Source organism: Xiphophorus couchianus, chromosome 5 (genome assembly GCF_001444195.1).
Source record: "Xiphophorus couchianus chromosome 5, X_couchianus-1.0, whole genome shotgun sequence".
Classification (NCBI taxonomy): Eukaryota; Metazoa; Chordata; class Actinopteri; order Cyprinodontiformes; family Poeciliidae; genus Xiphophorus; species Xiphophorus couchianus.
In genome coordinates this window covers 12,806,252-12,822,714 of record NC_040232.1, presented here as the reverse complement: position 1 = coordinate 12,822,714, position 16,463 = coordinate 12,806,252, and the positions used below count along the sequence as shown (strand labels likewise).

Sequence of the window (16,463 nt, the reverse complement as noted above, 5' to 3'; positions counted from 1 at the left end):
TTATTCCAAAACAAAACTTTTATAAATTGCAAACTGAAAAGTGTGGTGTGCATTTGTATGGTAGGCTATTGCCTTCCTATGTAACTTTATTAATAAATATAGTCCTTTGCTTTTATGGAAAAGCTGCAAATTGAAAGCAATTATCATAAGAAAGCTCAAAGAAGGACAATTTTCAGATTTCCTTAAGCTACGGACAGCAAAGAAGATGCTTACGTCCAATAAGACTCAACGTTACATTTTATGGTCATCATGAACATTTTTGTGTGTCTAAGAGAATTCATTTTGCACATCAGTTTGAAACACCATTCCACAAAAGGAACACAATGGCAGCGGTGTCATTGTGTGGGAATCTTTTTCTTCAGCAGACACAGAGAAGCTGGTCAGAGTTGATGGGAGGAAGGGTGAAGCAAAATACAGGGTGATCCTGGGTACAAAACACATTACCCCTAAACATACAGACATGAGTCTAGTCAAAGTAAAGACAAGAATCCCTTTGAAAATCTGTGAAAACAAATGAGATTTAAGCAAGAAACTTAATCACCAGAGGTTTAAAGCTGACAGAGATCAACGGACCCTTGGCAGATGCAACTACAACAAAACCTAGTTCTACAAAACATTGACTCAGAGGGACTGGACACAAATGCCCACAATACTTTACAGATATTTAATTAAAACAAATTAAAAAAAGACGGAAAAAAATCTTTGTGCTGATCTTTCAAATAAAATCCAAATAAAATACACTGAAGATTGTGGCTGACAATATGTGCAAAGTTTCAAATGTTTATTGTTTATACTTTTGTTCGATCAAGCATGACCATGTAGTCATTCTTTCCTTTCTTCATCCTATCACACTACAAGAACAACTAAGCTACAGATCAATACTCTCTGTCACATATTCTCACTCCCAAAGACTCTGAATGAAAATGCCATTCGATATCAATCAGCGTCACAGCCGGGCCACAAAGCAGGCACAATAAATGACAGCGTTGTTTTCCAAATTTGCCATCAAATGACGAGTCCCATCAACGTGCTTCAAGTCAGATCTTTCAGCCTGGTTTATGCTGAAAGGAACCAGATGAACAGGGAGTGGAAGATGTATGTAATGCAGTTAAAGTAAAAGCCCAGTAAGCAAGAAATTTAAGAGGGGCCAAGGGATGATGGTATTACAGCCGACGTTGATTGCAGACAATCTGCTGAAGAAGGGGAAGATATGGAAAATATCATTGGTTGCAGCATTGGGGATATGAGAGGTGGGCAAGTGCTGGAAAGTGAAGAGAAAAAAAAGAATAAATTGCATCTATTCAACATGCTGTAATAGACTACAACAAATATTTTACTGTGCAGCAAAACATGACTGCTTATTAAGTAACTGAAGGCAACACTATTCATAAAACAGCCAATCTAGACTTCCCCTTACAACTGTCTTCTGCCTTTTATTTGCATCAAGTCCTTAAACAATCCTGTGTTTTGAAACCCTGCGGTAGTTTCCTCCATTGATAAGAAATGCCGGCTTATACACCATGCCACCGAGAGATTTATGCCCCCAGCCCCGCGATGACCTCATTGTTCACTGCCCCATAATTCAAATCTGATCTGCTGTGTTGCATCACATTGTGTGTGATTCATTTCCATGAAGCCCATTCTCCAAACAAGTGAGGCCTCCTCGGCACGCTACAGTAAACCGACAAACAAAAGCAAAGAATTCCCCATCAGTAACGTTGACCGGCTGGCTTCACACGTAGAACAACACAGAAATGCTTCGTTTAAAGGGACTGGGCTGGGAGAAGGAGGTGAGCACTATTGTAAAGGCCTTCCTGCAGAGACAAAAAATAATCAGTAGACCTTTGAGCGAGCAACTTACAATAATTGATTCTGTATTCGCTGGTTTTTTTTGTCGCCCCTGTAAACATACAGCTGCAGGCAAGTCCATGTGGGGCCTCCGAGCATCTGATCTTATGCACTCAAGTTCAAGCGTGCTTGTTTAAAGGAAAGTGGTTGTTGTTGATGTGCATCACATTAATGTGTGGAAGGAAATGCATGCATGTATGTGTGTCTATTGACTGGTGACAGCTCTGAGTGGTGTACAGGGAGGTGAAGGACACAGCAGACAAGTGTGGAGCAGGGGATGAAGTTCTTTTTTTTGTCTCTGTGAAAGAGTAATAGCGTCTGAACTAAAGGCTTTACAAGAACAAAGGCGTTAGTAGCAATGTATACCTATAGTGGTGTGAAAATGTACCTGTAGCTTCTTGTCACACTTATGTTTCATACAGTATCTTCAGACAAATGTTAATATCAGATAAAGAGGACCTGCGTGAATACTGTGCATAATGCAGTTTTCAAACATTTCCAATGACTGACATGAAGCATTTTCAGTAGCTAAAAATGAGATTTATTTACATATTTACAGAGAAATGTTGGCCCACTCTTCTTTGCAAAATTGGTTTGCTTCAGCCACATTGGATGGTTTTGAGAATAAAAAACTGAGTTGATTATTATTTATTTTTTAATTATTTGGAGATTGATTGGCTGGTCTACTTTGGATTATTATCTCCTGCCAACCCAAGCAACCTAAACCTAAACTTATGACTAGGCATTTTCCTTCAGGATTTTTTTAATAGAAAGCCAAAGTTATGTTTCCATCAATTACAGCAAGCCTGAAGTAACAAGGCAGCCCCAGAGTGTCACTATCACCCCTATGTTTGAATGTTGGTATGGTGTACTTTCAAACTCCCACCCCTCCTCCTCGTACATACGTGGGTGATTGACAGTGTTAAAACCCTCCTGCTTGTTACTGGTCGTTTCTTGAGTTTTTCCTCATATTATCTGTCTCATACTATGCTGAGAGGACATTGTGATGGTTTTAACAAATACGTAAAAACAAATTGTTTATAAGAGTGCCATATTGCAGGTTTAAGATGCTGCAGTTGAGATTTATAATTTAATTAGCTTTAATAATGTAAAAGTTAAAATAGTTTTTAGTTGCTTATGTGCAAACAGTGTACAAAATGCATAGTGAAATGATTTGTTCCACAGTCATGTCTGCTTTTGATCCATTTGGTATTGATTTACATCCTTATCCTCCAAGCAACAGAGATGTTTTCAGATTGTTCAAATGTATATTTATATGTATATATGCATTGTGTATCATCTGTAAATTTTATGCAGCAAATGCAGCAATACTTCCAAAGTCTGCCTTTTTCTTTTACAAAATCCTGAAAAAACCTACTTTATATTCATTAGGTTTTCTTTGTTGTATTCTGGTTTTAAAGGATTATATACCTACTCTACTCTATTGTTATTCTTTTACCAACACTTACACAACGTTAGATGGCATTTAGGCATAAGCTGGTGTGAGATGCCCATGGTATGATAACCTAGAGCAGTGTTTCCCAACCCTGGTCCTGAAGGCACACAGCCCTACATGTTTCAGCTGATTGCACTTCAGTAAACACCTGTCAATTGAAATCATTTGTGCTGAAGCCAGGGAACACCTAAAACATGCAGGGCAGTGTGCCTTGAGGACCAGGGTTGTGAAACATAAGGACATTGTAATACTGAATTTTAATGTAAAACACAGAATCTTTCATTTCCTTAGTCCATTCATTTTCAATACCCGTTTTTATCCCACTTAGACTCATAGGGTAGTTATGGACAGACAATCTGTACTGGGTATAAACCCAAGACAGATTGCAACACAAGAAAAACAGCCACACACTTACTCCTTTAGGTCAGTGTGGAGTCACCAATTAACCTAACATGCATGCAAAGGCTGACCGAGTACCCAGAGGAAACCCACTCAGGAAGGAAAAGCAGTTGGGGGGGTGGGCATATAAACTGCATAAAGAAGTCCTGCACAGGCGAGATGTGATCCACAGACCCTCTCCTATGAGGTGACTGGAACTTTTCATTCTAATCATGGGTCTGAAGATGTGATAATTATAGGGTTGTACTTTAATCTTAATTAATCACTTCTGTCATTACAACTCTTCTATTCTTGTGTGTTATTTGTTTAGTATTGCTGATATATATATATATATACATATATATATATCAGCAATACTGATATATATATATATATATATATATATATATATATATATATATATATATATATATAATTATAAGCTGGGTTGTCTTTTTGTGTTTTTGAAACTTATTTAATTCAGTAAATAGATTATCTAATTAAATCTGTGAAAATGTCTGCTTTAATAAGCCCCTTCCTTGTTTTAATGTGACAGGGAATGAGCTCTTTTGTCTTATACTAAAACATCAGTAACGCTTGTGACTCTAAGCAAGAAACAAATTATCATATGTTAGTCGAAGAGCCAGTTTGTCTTTATTGCACAACAACCACAGACCTAAATGCATTTTAGTGGGATATTTCTGATACATTAAGTCAATGTACATCATTGAGAAGTGAAATGAGAATGAAACATGGTATTCAAATCTTTTACTATTAAAAATCTGAGAAGTGCGGCATGCATTTCAGACTCCAAGAGCGAATGTTGTTGCAATCACATCTGCAAATCTCTTCCAGCTTTGGCCTGTTATTCCTTGCATAAAAAACACTCGGCTCACTCAGATTGGATGAAAAGAATTGGTGCACCTTCAATTTCAAGTCTTGTCAAAAATTCTCAATTCGATGAAAACCTGGACTTTGACTGGGCCAACTTTACACATGAGCATGCTTTTATCCAAATCATTCCATTGTAGCTCTGCCACTGTGGCTAAGATTGTTCTCCTGCTTGAGGGTGAATGTGAACCTCCAACCTTGTCACAAGTTTTTTCGCCACTTCTGGCAGATTTTCTTCCAGAAATGTCCTGTTTTTAACTCTATTAGCTTCCCTGTTGCTAGGACAAGATTTCTACTACAGAAATCCATAGCATAATGCTGCCACCAAAATTTTTCAAAAAGAGGCATCATTTGTTCAGGCTTTTCTTCACCATGTATACTGTTTTACATGTAGATCATAAAGCTCAATTTTTGCCTCCTCTAACCAAAGCTTCTTTTTTCAGGTGTGATTGTGAGGCTTGTGGCAAACTAAGGGGAAATTCTTTTGGTTTTCGTCCAACAATTCAAAAATCTTGGGACTCTACCATAAAAACCAGATTTATGGACTACACAATTAATAGTTGTTCTGTCAGCAGAATCTTCCACCTGAGCTGTGTATCTCTGCACTTTCTTCAGAGTCAGGTGGGCCTCGAGGCTGCTTGTCTGATTAATGCTCTTAGGTGTGCGAGTGTGTTTTGGTACATTTGCAGTTGCCCTATTCATTTTACATTTTCAGATTATGGATTTAGCAGTACTCTTTAAGAGGGCCAATGTTTGGACTCGAATATTTCACCCTGCTTTAAATTTCTCCCTGACCTTTCTGCTGTGCTGCTTAGTTGGTTTTTATGATGCTGTTCATTCTCTAACAAATCTTCGGGGCTTTCACAAAACAGCTGGATTTATGCTGAGATTAAATTCAATGTAGATGGATTCTGTTTCCTGATTATATTACTTTATTTTGGGGTATCAAAGTTATATGGATTGAATACAATTGCATGATTGAGATTGTATTTGTGAAAACATGAGTGAAACAAATATAATTTTCCTTCCGCTTCCCAGTTTTGCACTACTTTATCTACTGTGGAGAATTATCCGTTCTCCATGCTGAGTTCTTGATGTATGAGGCTAAAGAAGAGTCAGTGAGTTGAATTCATGAATTCCATTTATTAATATCAAAATACAGCTGGTCCATTCTGACATGCTACCTTTAAAAGCTAACATGCAAAATGGCGACAAGCAACAGTTGGTAACTTCTTTTGTTAGCCTTTGTCTAAGCTACGCCCCAAAGAGGGCGTTCCCTAGTGTGCCATTTCTTCTAAGCAGAGCTCTCCTTTGCATGTCATTTCCTGTAGGTTTAGCTTAGCAACTAGCTAAAAGAGATAGAAGGAAAACAGAATTTATTTATTCTCAACACTACCTAGTCAAACCAATGTTGGATATGCATTTAACCAAATGGCGCCGGCGCAGCTGGCTGCCTGCAGATGCAGCTCCCGTCGTGTGTGTTTGTCTGTGTATATTTGCTGTAACCGATTAAGGATCCGTGCTTGAAGAACCCATGGATCAACAGTTGGGCTTTCCACAATGGCTGGATGTGGTTCTGTCGATGTTCTCCGCGTTCTTCTGCTACTTTTATACTCTTGGTTGCGGAGAACCTCGCCGAGCGGAGTAGCGGCATTGTTTGCTCGCGTGAACGGCTGATTGCGCTGTGTGGGCCTCTGCTGCTGCCCGGAGACGGGCCTGTGGTCCCGGAGGAGTTACGGAGGAGACGACGGGGCTGCGGATCTGGAGTTAAACAGAGGTAAAAGAGGAGACGGCGCATTTAAGGCCAACGGTACCAGCGATCATTGTGGGGAACGTGAGGTCTTTGGGAAATAGGACAGGCGAACTCACAGCGCTGGATAGGACCCAGAAGGAGTACTGGGAGTGTAGTATCTCTGCCTCACGGAAACCTGGCTGCACTCGCTTATTCCGGAATACAGCGTGGAGGTCCCTGGATTTTCCTTGGTGCGGGGGACAGGGACTATTCCAAGAGTCGGAAGAAGAGGGGCGGCGGGCTTGCACTTATGTGAGTGAGAGGTGGTGTAATCCCGGTCATGTTAACGTGAAGGAACAGATTGTGGCCCGGACATTGAACTTCTGGCTGTGGGAATGCGGCCGTGTTATTTACCGAGGGAGTTTACGTCCGCCATTTTGATCGCTGTTTACATTCCCCCATCAGCTGATGCAGCGGTGGCCTGTGACGTCATCAGCTCTGCCACAGCCAAACTCCAGACTCAACACCCGGACCTTGTTATTGTGCCTTGTCTCTTGTCTTGTCTCTATGCTGTAACTGCGAAGTAATTTCCCTGCTGGGATGAATAAAGTACTTCTATTCTATTCTATTCTATTTTTAACAATTTTATATATTCGTTTGATATATGACTATTGTCTAGTTTTTTTGGGGGGGGGTTAGGGGAGTTGGGAGTGAGTTTGTTTTTTACTGTCATATTTTTTTTATGTGTTATTTATAAGTGTTCTCCTTTTATGATTTTGATTTACTTGTGTTCTGTTTGCAATTTCACTTGATTCCTGTAAAGTGTCTGTCTAGAAAAGTGCTATGCAAATACAATGTTCTTTTATTATTATTATTATTATTATTATTATTATTACTATTATTATTATTATAATTTATGTATTATCATTTTCTGTTTGACAGACACAATATAAAATTCATCAGGACAGATAGATTCAACCGTCTGTGCGATCTGTTTTTACCGTTTACCTTCAGTTTCACCGCCTGATGTTGTTTAAAGATTCGATTACATTGCACTGCTTAACGCTGCAATATCCAGTGAGCAGGAAAACAAGACGGATCACTTTCAGCACCTCACAAATAGCCCGTAACACCTGGCATTAGCGGGCAGCCGAACAGTGAACAACATGGAAACGGCACAAAAACTACAGACCACTAAAAAGCTGAGGTGGGTTGATTTTAGAGCCCTTAGAAATCCCTACAGAGTTAGACGTTTCACTGTGGAGGGCAGTTCTAATCACTCAATGAATGAGTCAGTCCACAGTTGGTTTTTCCCTTTTCCCAACCATAAAGTACTATACTCTGGCCGCATGGCAAAGAGAGCAACATGGATTTCACGCATAAAGAAAGGACGAATGAGTTAAGGGCCATGATGGAAAATGCAGTGGAATCTGGTTTCTTCTTTAAGAGAGCCGACGGGTAGGAGGACGGATATGTTAACACATGACCAAGTACTTTAGGAGGATGAGGAAGCCAGGCAGGAATCTTGGATTATTATTTTAATATAGGAGAGAGATGTCATTTAGCACAGGAGAGGCCTTTTGAATTAGGTTAAGCTCGGTACTCAAAAGAATCAATCAAAAGGAATCATCGTGGCTTTATGAAAAACCACTGAAAGAGCAGTTAAATTCTACAGCTGTGTTTTCATTAAAAACTAATATTATTATGAAAGCAGTTTTTTTACAACCTATGCCTCATGATGGTTTATTTGTGCAGAGAGCTTGGTTGTCTCTGCAGGAATAATAAACACAACCTAATGTTTATCTAAGAAGCTCTCTGACACAGGCCTTTGGCTTGCCAAGCATAAATTAACTTAATACAAAACTGGATACGATGAAGAACATTTGAATACAAGAGTAACCTGATCATCCACAAAGTGAGTCACCTTAACCATCTCAAATCCCACCACTGCAAACAGGCAATGTCCTCTACAGTGACCAACCACCATATCACCACTACCACTATGTCTCTTAAGCACAAAGTCTTTATTTTCATCATCTTCATTTAGAAGATAAAAAAAATCCAAGCCAACAACTGAACCTAACTATAGTCAGGGCCTTTTCAAGCATGTTGCTCTCACATGCTCCCACTGCTTCAAGATCTGGGTGTACTCCAACACCTATATATAGATTTTTCCTAAACTGTCCTGAACCAGGAAGGGTAACATCTAGGGCTCACCCTTGAGGCTGTCGCACAGCAAGGAATTTCCACTAAAGAGCAGCAGTGTGTTGCAACCTTAAACAAACTGAATTGTTTTTTAATGTGGTTTCATGTGATAGGTCAATATACAGTTTCTGCTGTAAGGTGATTATAAACAAATACATGATTTTATTTGTTTATTTTAAAAAAAACCTGAATATTGTGTTGAGGCAATACTTTGTAGAGCCGCAATTACAGCTGCCAATATTTTGGGGTTTTGAACAACTGGAGACTGAGATGTTTGCTCACTTCACTGCAAAATAGCTCAACCTTCATCAGATTGGATGAAAAATGTCTCTAAGTACCTGCTCACAAGTCTCTTGCAATCTCCTTTGTCTTAACCTGTCCTGTTTATTGCATTTCAGTCATACTACATATAAAGAAGGTTTCCTAGATGTGCCAAGGCAGATTTCCTTTATAAAAAAGAACATCTCAAGACAGAATCCTAATTGCATGATTGACTTTACTAAATAAAGACAGCATCTAACATCAAAGTAGGCAACCACAATGCTATAACAGTAACCTGTGTTTGCATACCCTTCAAACCATTTTGATTATTTATGTGATTTCGGGTGGGTGGGTGTGTGTAGTTGGGTGGAAATATATGTAAAAATAAGTGTGTTTGTGTTCACTGAGAGTAGGTGAGCGAGTATGTCACCTGGAGGAGCACAGATGTAAGAATGTTGAAAATGGTACAATGCCTGCAACACAGCACCCAGAGCAGCAACAAACAGGTGGATCTGATTCTGGAGGGCCGCAGCAGCCCAGGCAGACAGACACAAGGCATGACCATATGCCCCACACAGAGGTCATCAGTGAAGCACACAGGCAGCAGCCTGTAAGCCAGAGAGGCATAGCATGAGACAGAGAGCCCCAAACCCCCCAACCAACCACACGGCCATCTCTTCCTGTGCTAGACAAGCCAGGGACACAGTCCCTCCAGCAGTCCAAGGCCTTCACTAACCCCAGTCAACAAAATGGCCCATCACCAATGGGAGATCCCTCTAACACCTCCCAACATGTCGAGCAAGCACCAGGCCACTATGGCAGTGGATGGATTAAAATGTGGTTTATGGCTATGCTATAGGATTCCCCACTGTTTCCAGACAGCCAGGTACCTCTCTAACGCCAATCAAAACCATATGTGTCTCTAGTGTATTAGAATTGCTTCAAAATGATGACAGTAAACTTTATTTATTTATTTGGTGATTTTATGTTGAAGAGTCAGACTAAAGAGACTTGAATGCGAACAAACACTGCTTTTCAGGTTATCTAAAAAAAAAATTAAAAAGATGCATGAATTTCCGTTCCGTTTCACATTATGTGTCACTTCATGTTAATCTATTTTCTAAAATCCCCCCAAAACACATTAATGTTAGTGGTAATAGCATGAAAAAACTGTAAAAGGTTAATTTTGCACTTTACTGTAGTTCCTCATGTCAACCTTGTTAAAATAAGTTGAATGCAGCCAGGAGCCTCCAGACAGCAGGCTGCAGACCCTGGCGAGGACAACAGACTACAACACCCAAGCTGACAGATACTGGCAAAACAGAGGCTTCCTTTATGAGATGGACCTGAGGACACAGAGAGCTGCTTACTTTCTTCAGCCTCTTTGTCTTTACAGGCAGATATAGAACATAAAAACACAGTAATGCCAGCATAAGTTCAGCAACTTAAGCCTATCTCAAGCTCTATCAGCTGAAGGCGGGAGGTGAAAAGCCCTTAGCTTTCGAGGCAGAATACACTCTAACCTTGGCGGATTAGGTCAGGGTGCAACATCATCTTCCAATAATCTGATAACAACTGCAAACAGGATGCACAAACACAAAAAGAATGCATCTGTCCAACTCGTTAAGTCAATGTCAAAGTCAACGACAGGATGATAATTTGAATAGGTCAAAAATGGTCTTCAGAGTATCAGTGAAAGGACAGAAAATGTAAAGGCTAAATGCAGTTTATCACCATCAGGCAGACATTATAAACTCCCACTCCTGGCAAGATCCCAAAACCCACACAGCTTTCTGAAATGTTGGCCAAGCCCACCTAACTTTAAAAAAAATGCCTGCACTAACTTCCAAAAGAGAGAAGATTTTGCAATATTTCTAAGGAGCTGTAATTAGAAAGTTGAATACGTTCAGTAGACAGCTCCCACACACTTATGAGAAGCTTAATCACCCCAAAAATAATATCCAACTTCTTTTTCATGAATGTGGGCACTGGCAGGAACCAAGGCTGCTGGTAGAGGAGACCTGCTAGCCGGAAGGAGGTGGGCTTGTGCTTTCCCATGCTGTCAAGCGAGGAGAAGCTGTAAACAAATCATTTGTAGAACAATAGGATAAAAAAATGCCCTATCTTTCCATTTATATAACTCACTGCAAAAATAGAGGATATTATCAGTTTTTTGAAAGATGCTTTTCTTGTATTTATGTAGAATGATAACTGCTAATTGTAACATATTTATGGAGGATCAACGGGTAAGCTAAATATTTAGAAATAGCAACAAAAAAGTATTTTTTTTTTCAGTCATAGTTAAATGGTTCTGGGTCACACATGAATCCTATGTTATGTTTTATTTTTATTTTTATTTTGTCTACAATTGCTACTCAGTGGTGGTTGTTGTGTGTCTTGTTTCTATGCTGCTGTAACTGCGAAATAATTTCCCTGCTGGGATGAATAAAGTAATTCTATTCTATTCTATTCTATACCACCGCCATGAAACATGAGTCGTGTTTCAGATCTTCAAAAAAGTTCACATCAGACAAAAATGACCTGAGTAAATGCAAACAGTGTCTCCAAATCTTGATTTCATTAACTGAGACGAAAGAAATATCCAAACAAACCTGGCAATATGTTAAATCCTGATTTTACTGAGGATTTAGTAAAATATTTCACAGAAAGAATTTTATAGACATCCAGCAATCTGGAAAGGAAAACAAAACAAATTCTAAGAGTTTGAGAGTACAGCAAACTATGCTAAGAGCATTTGTCCATAAATGGATAAAACTTAGACCAGAGGAGAACCTTCACATAAGAGGCCAGGGAACCAAAATTACTCTAAGAGCAAACTGTTAACTATTTCAGAAGGTTGCAAAACAACATCTAAAGCACTGCTTCAGTTAACGTCAGTGTTCAGGATTTAATACCAGAAAAAAGATGTGGTAAAAATGCCGTCCATGCAAGAGTTCCACAGTGAAAACAAATTTCTAGAAAATTTTTGACAAGACAAAAATTAAGCGTTTTGGAACCAAATACATGCAGAAAAATACTAGTACAAAAAAAAGGAACAGTGGTGTAGTCAAACTCTGATTACACCACTCAATTACCGTAGATATGCTAGTAATGCTTGAAAACTTTACGTTGTGGCTGAATTACAAATATTTTGCAAACAGTCATTAAGCAGGTGGCAATAACTTTTTTCAAATAAAGCCATGTTGGTTTGAATGTTTTTTTTTCCTTTACAATTTTAATTATTACTTGGAAACTGCATTTTGACCCCAATTTTGAGGTCATTCTTGTCTCAGTCTATTACATTAAAATTTGTTTGATGATCTGAAACAAGTGTAAGGGAGAAACTGAGAAAATCTACAAGGGGAGTGTGAGTAGGATTATGAGCCACTTTTTTGACTGAAAGCTGCAAATTTGCCATCATTTGTTTCTAAATAATTCTCGGTAAATCAGATTTTAGGATCTGCGTAACCACTAAGCTGAACTAACAGCACAAATGCTGAAATGAAATTCTCTCATTACCCCTTGAAAATGCAAATTGACTGTAGTAACAAGCGGTTACAGTTGTAACAAAACTGATTATGTGCCTGCTTGTCTTAATATTCTTGTGTGCATTTCCCAAACGCTGTCTGTCTGAGATGAATCGTGTTGCCTGCCAAGGTTTATTTTCATTATCTGGAGGTTTTCATGTTAGCAGAAGATGTTTAACAGACGATCCCTTGTTCCAATAACGACCTCCTTCCGTTTCAGGGGTAGATATTGTTCATGGAATCTTCCAAATCTAAACCAAATGTATTAGCGATATTAACAGCTCTGAACAAAGGAGAGTGAGGTCTTCCAAGTCAAGCAAAAATGATCTGAATTAGCACAACCACCGTGCTTCACCCTCCTTTTTTTCCCTCAGCACGAATCTTTAGCCGTCTCCTGCATCATAACAGAAAAGAAGCAGTGACCTAATTTATGGAAGGACAGACAGACCTACAGTAAGCAGAATGCTCGACGTCCGCTGCTGCACATCGTACACTTTCAGGGGCTGAGAAACATTGGTGCCACATGAATTTTGTTACTGAACACGACTCTGGTTGTTCTTTAACAACCCCGCGCTCACACTTGTCCGTTTGACAAACGTCCTGCGGCTGGCTCTTGAGAGGCTATCTGAGCCTGTCAGAAAAGTAAACCATTTAGACAAGATAACACGAAAAACTATTAAAGCTTATCTTTCTCCACTGTTTGAGACAGATTCAGAAATCAGACACAAACACACACACATACATGGTGAATAGGGGCAGGATTTGGAAAGAAGTAAATTCAGTCCCTTCCTAAAGTATCGCAACGCTTGAACTTTTTCACATTTTGTCACTTGGCACAATGTGGTGCATTATTACGAATTGGAAGGTTTTTATTTGAATTCAGCCCCATTTTTTTCTGATGCCCTTAAATAAAATCCAGTTCAACTAATTGCCTTACCCAACAGTCCCCATGAGTCAATTCTTTATAACAACCTTTTTCTGCAATTACATCTAATTAGGCATGAGGTTCCTGCTTATTATCCTATGTGTATGTCACTACTGGCTTTGCAGACCTACAGACTGAAATTCCACTCTGCTTTGCAAAATAGCTGAAGCTCAGTAAGATTTGCTTTAGAGCATCTGTGCACATCAATTTCCAAGTCTTGCCACAGATTGTGAATTGTATTGAGGTCTGGACTTTGACTGGGTCATTCTAACACATGCATATCCTTCAATCTAAAAACTATACCATTGTGGCTGTAGTTGTATGTTCAAAGTCTTTTGGCTGGAGAGTGACTCTCCACCCAGTCTCAAGACTTCTGCAGCCTTTACCAGATTTTCTTCCAGCAACTTCTTTATCTTTATTCCCATCAACTCTAAGATTCCTTATTTTTCCTGAAGAAATACCAACCTTCCAGCCTGATGCCACCACAATGTTTTGCAGTAGGGATGATGTATTCAGGGTGAAATCTGCAGATGGACTGCACTAATCACTATGACTTTATGTTGAACTAGAGATAACAGTGTGACAGTATTTCCATTTGTAACTTATTTTAACTAGGGGTGCACAATATATTGGCACTGACATTGGTATTGGTCTATATTAGTAATTTTTTAACATATGGGTATCTGTCCGATATGAACAACTGATATTTATTTTTGTCTTGTTGCAATCCATTCCTGACTAGGGTTTTTTTTACCCCTAAAGTTGTCAAAACAGTAATAAAATATATCTGTAAAACTTGTTATCAGCCATTACAGTGAAATTAATATCGCACATTGGCCCAAATTTTCATATCAGTGAATCATTACATATCATTACATTGCATCATTTTATTTGTGTGTGCGTGTTGTGTACTGCAAAATAAAGAAGTTAGAGGAAATGTACAAAAATAAAAAAAGATTAATTTACAAAAAAATCCTAATTAAATACTTCAATGTTTGAAGTTGAGCAGTGTCAAAATGTGATCAGATGCAAAGTGTCCTGATCCAAATTCATTTATCTACATTCAGCCTATCTAAAGCTGTAAACATTTCTAAGGAAACATGCCTCTCTTTTAGCCGATATGGTCCAACAGGCACCGTGTAACATGATAAAATGTGACCACTTTCATTTTTGCTCAACAGATTCCTCTGTGGCGTCTTTCTCTGCTGCATCGCCCTGTAAACATATTATCATCCATCCTGCTTCCCCTTGGATAAGATCTCCACAAAGAGTTGGAAAATTTGTTGCTAAGAGCCATTTGGATATTGAGGGTAATGTGATTCAAATAGGCCAGTACACAGCCACCCAAGCAGACTCTCAGACACCAGGGGTGCCTATTGAAGAGGGGAGGGCTTTAAATGGCAGCTATCTGCAATTATTTGTCTGTCAAATCACTGATTAGTCGTCCAGTCAATCATTAGTGAGGAATTAAAACAGGATTAGGCAAGCAATACTTGTTACTCAATATTATTAAAACTAATTCTGAAGCAAATGGCTGGGTTTTTCTTCTTCTGCAGGAGTGTGCCACCTTCTGTAATTTACAGTTATACACCAAGGTCATCTACAAACCCAACCTCCAGATGCCTTCCCATTGTAAATATAATCAATGTTTTTTCACCCGTGAATCCGCATGATTGACTTGTGCTGCCGGCCTCTTGGATGCTGCTGATCCCAGACACAGTGCCATTATTTTTCTCTCGGATCCTCTGGACTGCGACTGACAAAAACCCGAGCACGTCCCCGAGCCCTGCGAGCTTACTGCATTCCCATATCTGTACACGCGAGTGACAGCCGCATAAAATAAGAGAACCCTTAATAAGAGGCGAAGCCTTAGTCTTGCCATCCATCATGCCAGTACATGTGATGTGTAATTGCGCCCTGCAGTGAGGCAGATACATGCGGCTGTACAGCACCAGAATAATAACGTATACACGCCGAGGCCGACGGGAGCTGTCACGGGGATAATGTGATTGCATTGATTGGGATCCGGAGAGGTAATGGACGGATCATCGCTTATTGCTTTGAGTCACATCCGAGCGACGCCCTTACGCAGCCGCGATCCCCCGGACAGGCATCCTGTGCGAACCCGTGTTTAACATGTAAGCGCAATAATCGCAGGCCACATTCCCATAGGCTTCCAAGTCAGCGCTGCCGTAGAGCATCTCAGCTCAGATGCACAGGTTGACATGCAGCCAAAAGGGATCTCAAAGACGCTCACCGCTCATGTCTCCGTAGATCTGCATCATTTGAGAGGGAATTAAAAAAAAAAAAAGTGGATTCTTACCCAATCACCAGCAGCAGGGATCTGAGGGAAAATATGTACACATCCAGCACAGAGAAGAGGGGATGTTTCTTAACAGGCAGCAGGACGCAAATGTACCTTCCTAGTCGGTTTGTTTCACTTGATAATCGCTGCTTGGACTCCCGACTTGCTGCAAAAAAAAAAGGGAGCCCGGACAAGTGTTCCTCCAGGAAGGGATGGGGATAAAGCTATGGCTGCGTGCTTAGGATCCCGATCAGGAAGAGGGGAAAAAAAGCTCTACTCCGTCCAAACGCTCTACAAGCCCAGTAGAGAGCTGGAGGAGGACAGAGGCGTATCTCTCTCCTTCGCTTTCTCTCTCTCTCCTCCTCTATCTGTCTGTCTGTATCCCGGTCCTTCCCTTCTTCCCTCCCCCGTCTCTCTCCTTATGTTCTTAACTGACTTCAGCTGAAGTCCACGAGCGCAACGGAGCAGAGGACCGTGGTCAGGAAGCGAGAGCAAGAGAGAGAGGAGGGGGCGGGGGGTCAGAAATGACAAACCAATTTAGGAGCGCGGCGAATGTTCGGCCGATCAGAGCGCAGCCCCGGCGAGAGGAGCGCTACGTCGCAGGCAGGAAGGCAGGCAAGGAGGGGCGGGCAGCGAGGGGGTGAGGGGCGGGTGGAGGGGCTTTGGAAAGAAGGTGATGATTCCTGCCTGGGGGATGCAGGAAGGGAAAAGAGGGAGATATGAAGTGGGTGTTTTGTCTGTCTGGTGGAAAACACGGAACTGGACCTGACTCCCAAATCTTTGGACGTAGAGCTCCACCTGCCGTGTGAAAACGCGCAGAGGCTGGCCGAAAAAAAATAAAATAAAAAAAAGTCCCCCGGCGGGAAAGGTGGACGGCAACAACAGCTCCACCTTACAGACCGCGTCACTAGACACCATCGAGTCTCCGTCTGATT

The 16,463-nt window shown here is 40.4% G+C and overlaps 1 protein-coding gene across 12 annotated transcripts in view; it reads right to left on the bottom strand.

The window, feature by feature from the left end:
* adgrl3.1 (adhesion G protein-coupled receptor L3.1) overlaps positions 1–16,151 on the bottom strand; it is a 162,607-nt gene extending 146,456 nt beyond the window's left edge. For 9 of the 12 annotated variants that reach the window (XM_028016994.1, XM_028016999.1, XM_028017000.1 and 6 more), the window contains exon 1: positions 15,547–16,150. The gene's annotated coding sequence lies outside the window, so the exon portion shown is untranslated. Of the gene's footprint in view, positions 1–15,546 lie in introns of all 12 variants that reach the window. The other 3 variants (XM_028016996.1, XM_028016997.1, XM_028016995.1) reach the window with 2 other exon arrangements.
* Positions 16,152–16,463: the final 312 nt, after the last annotated feature.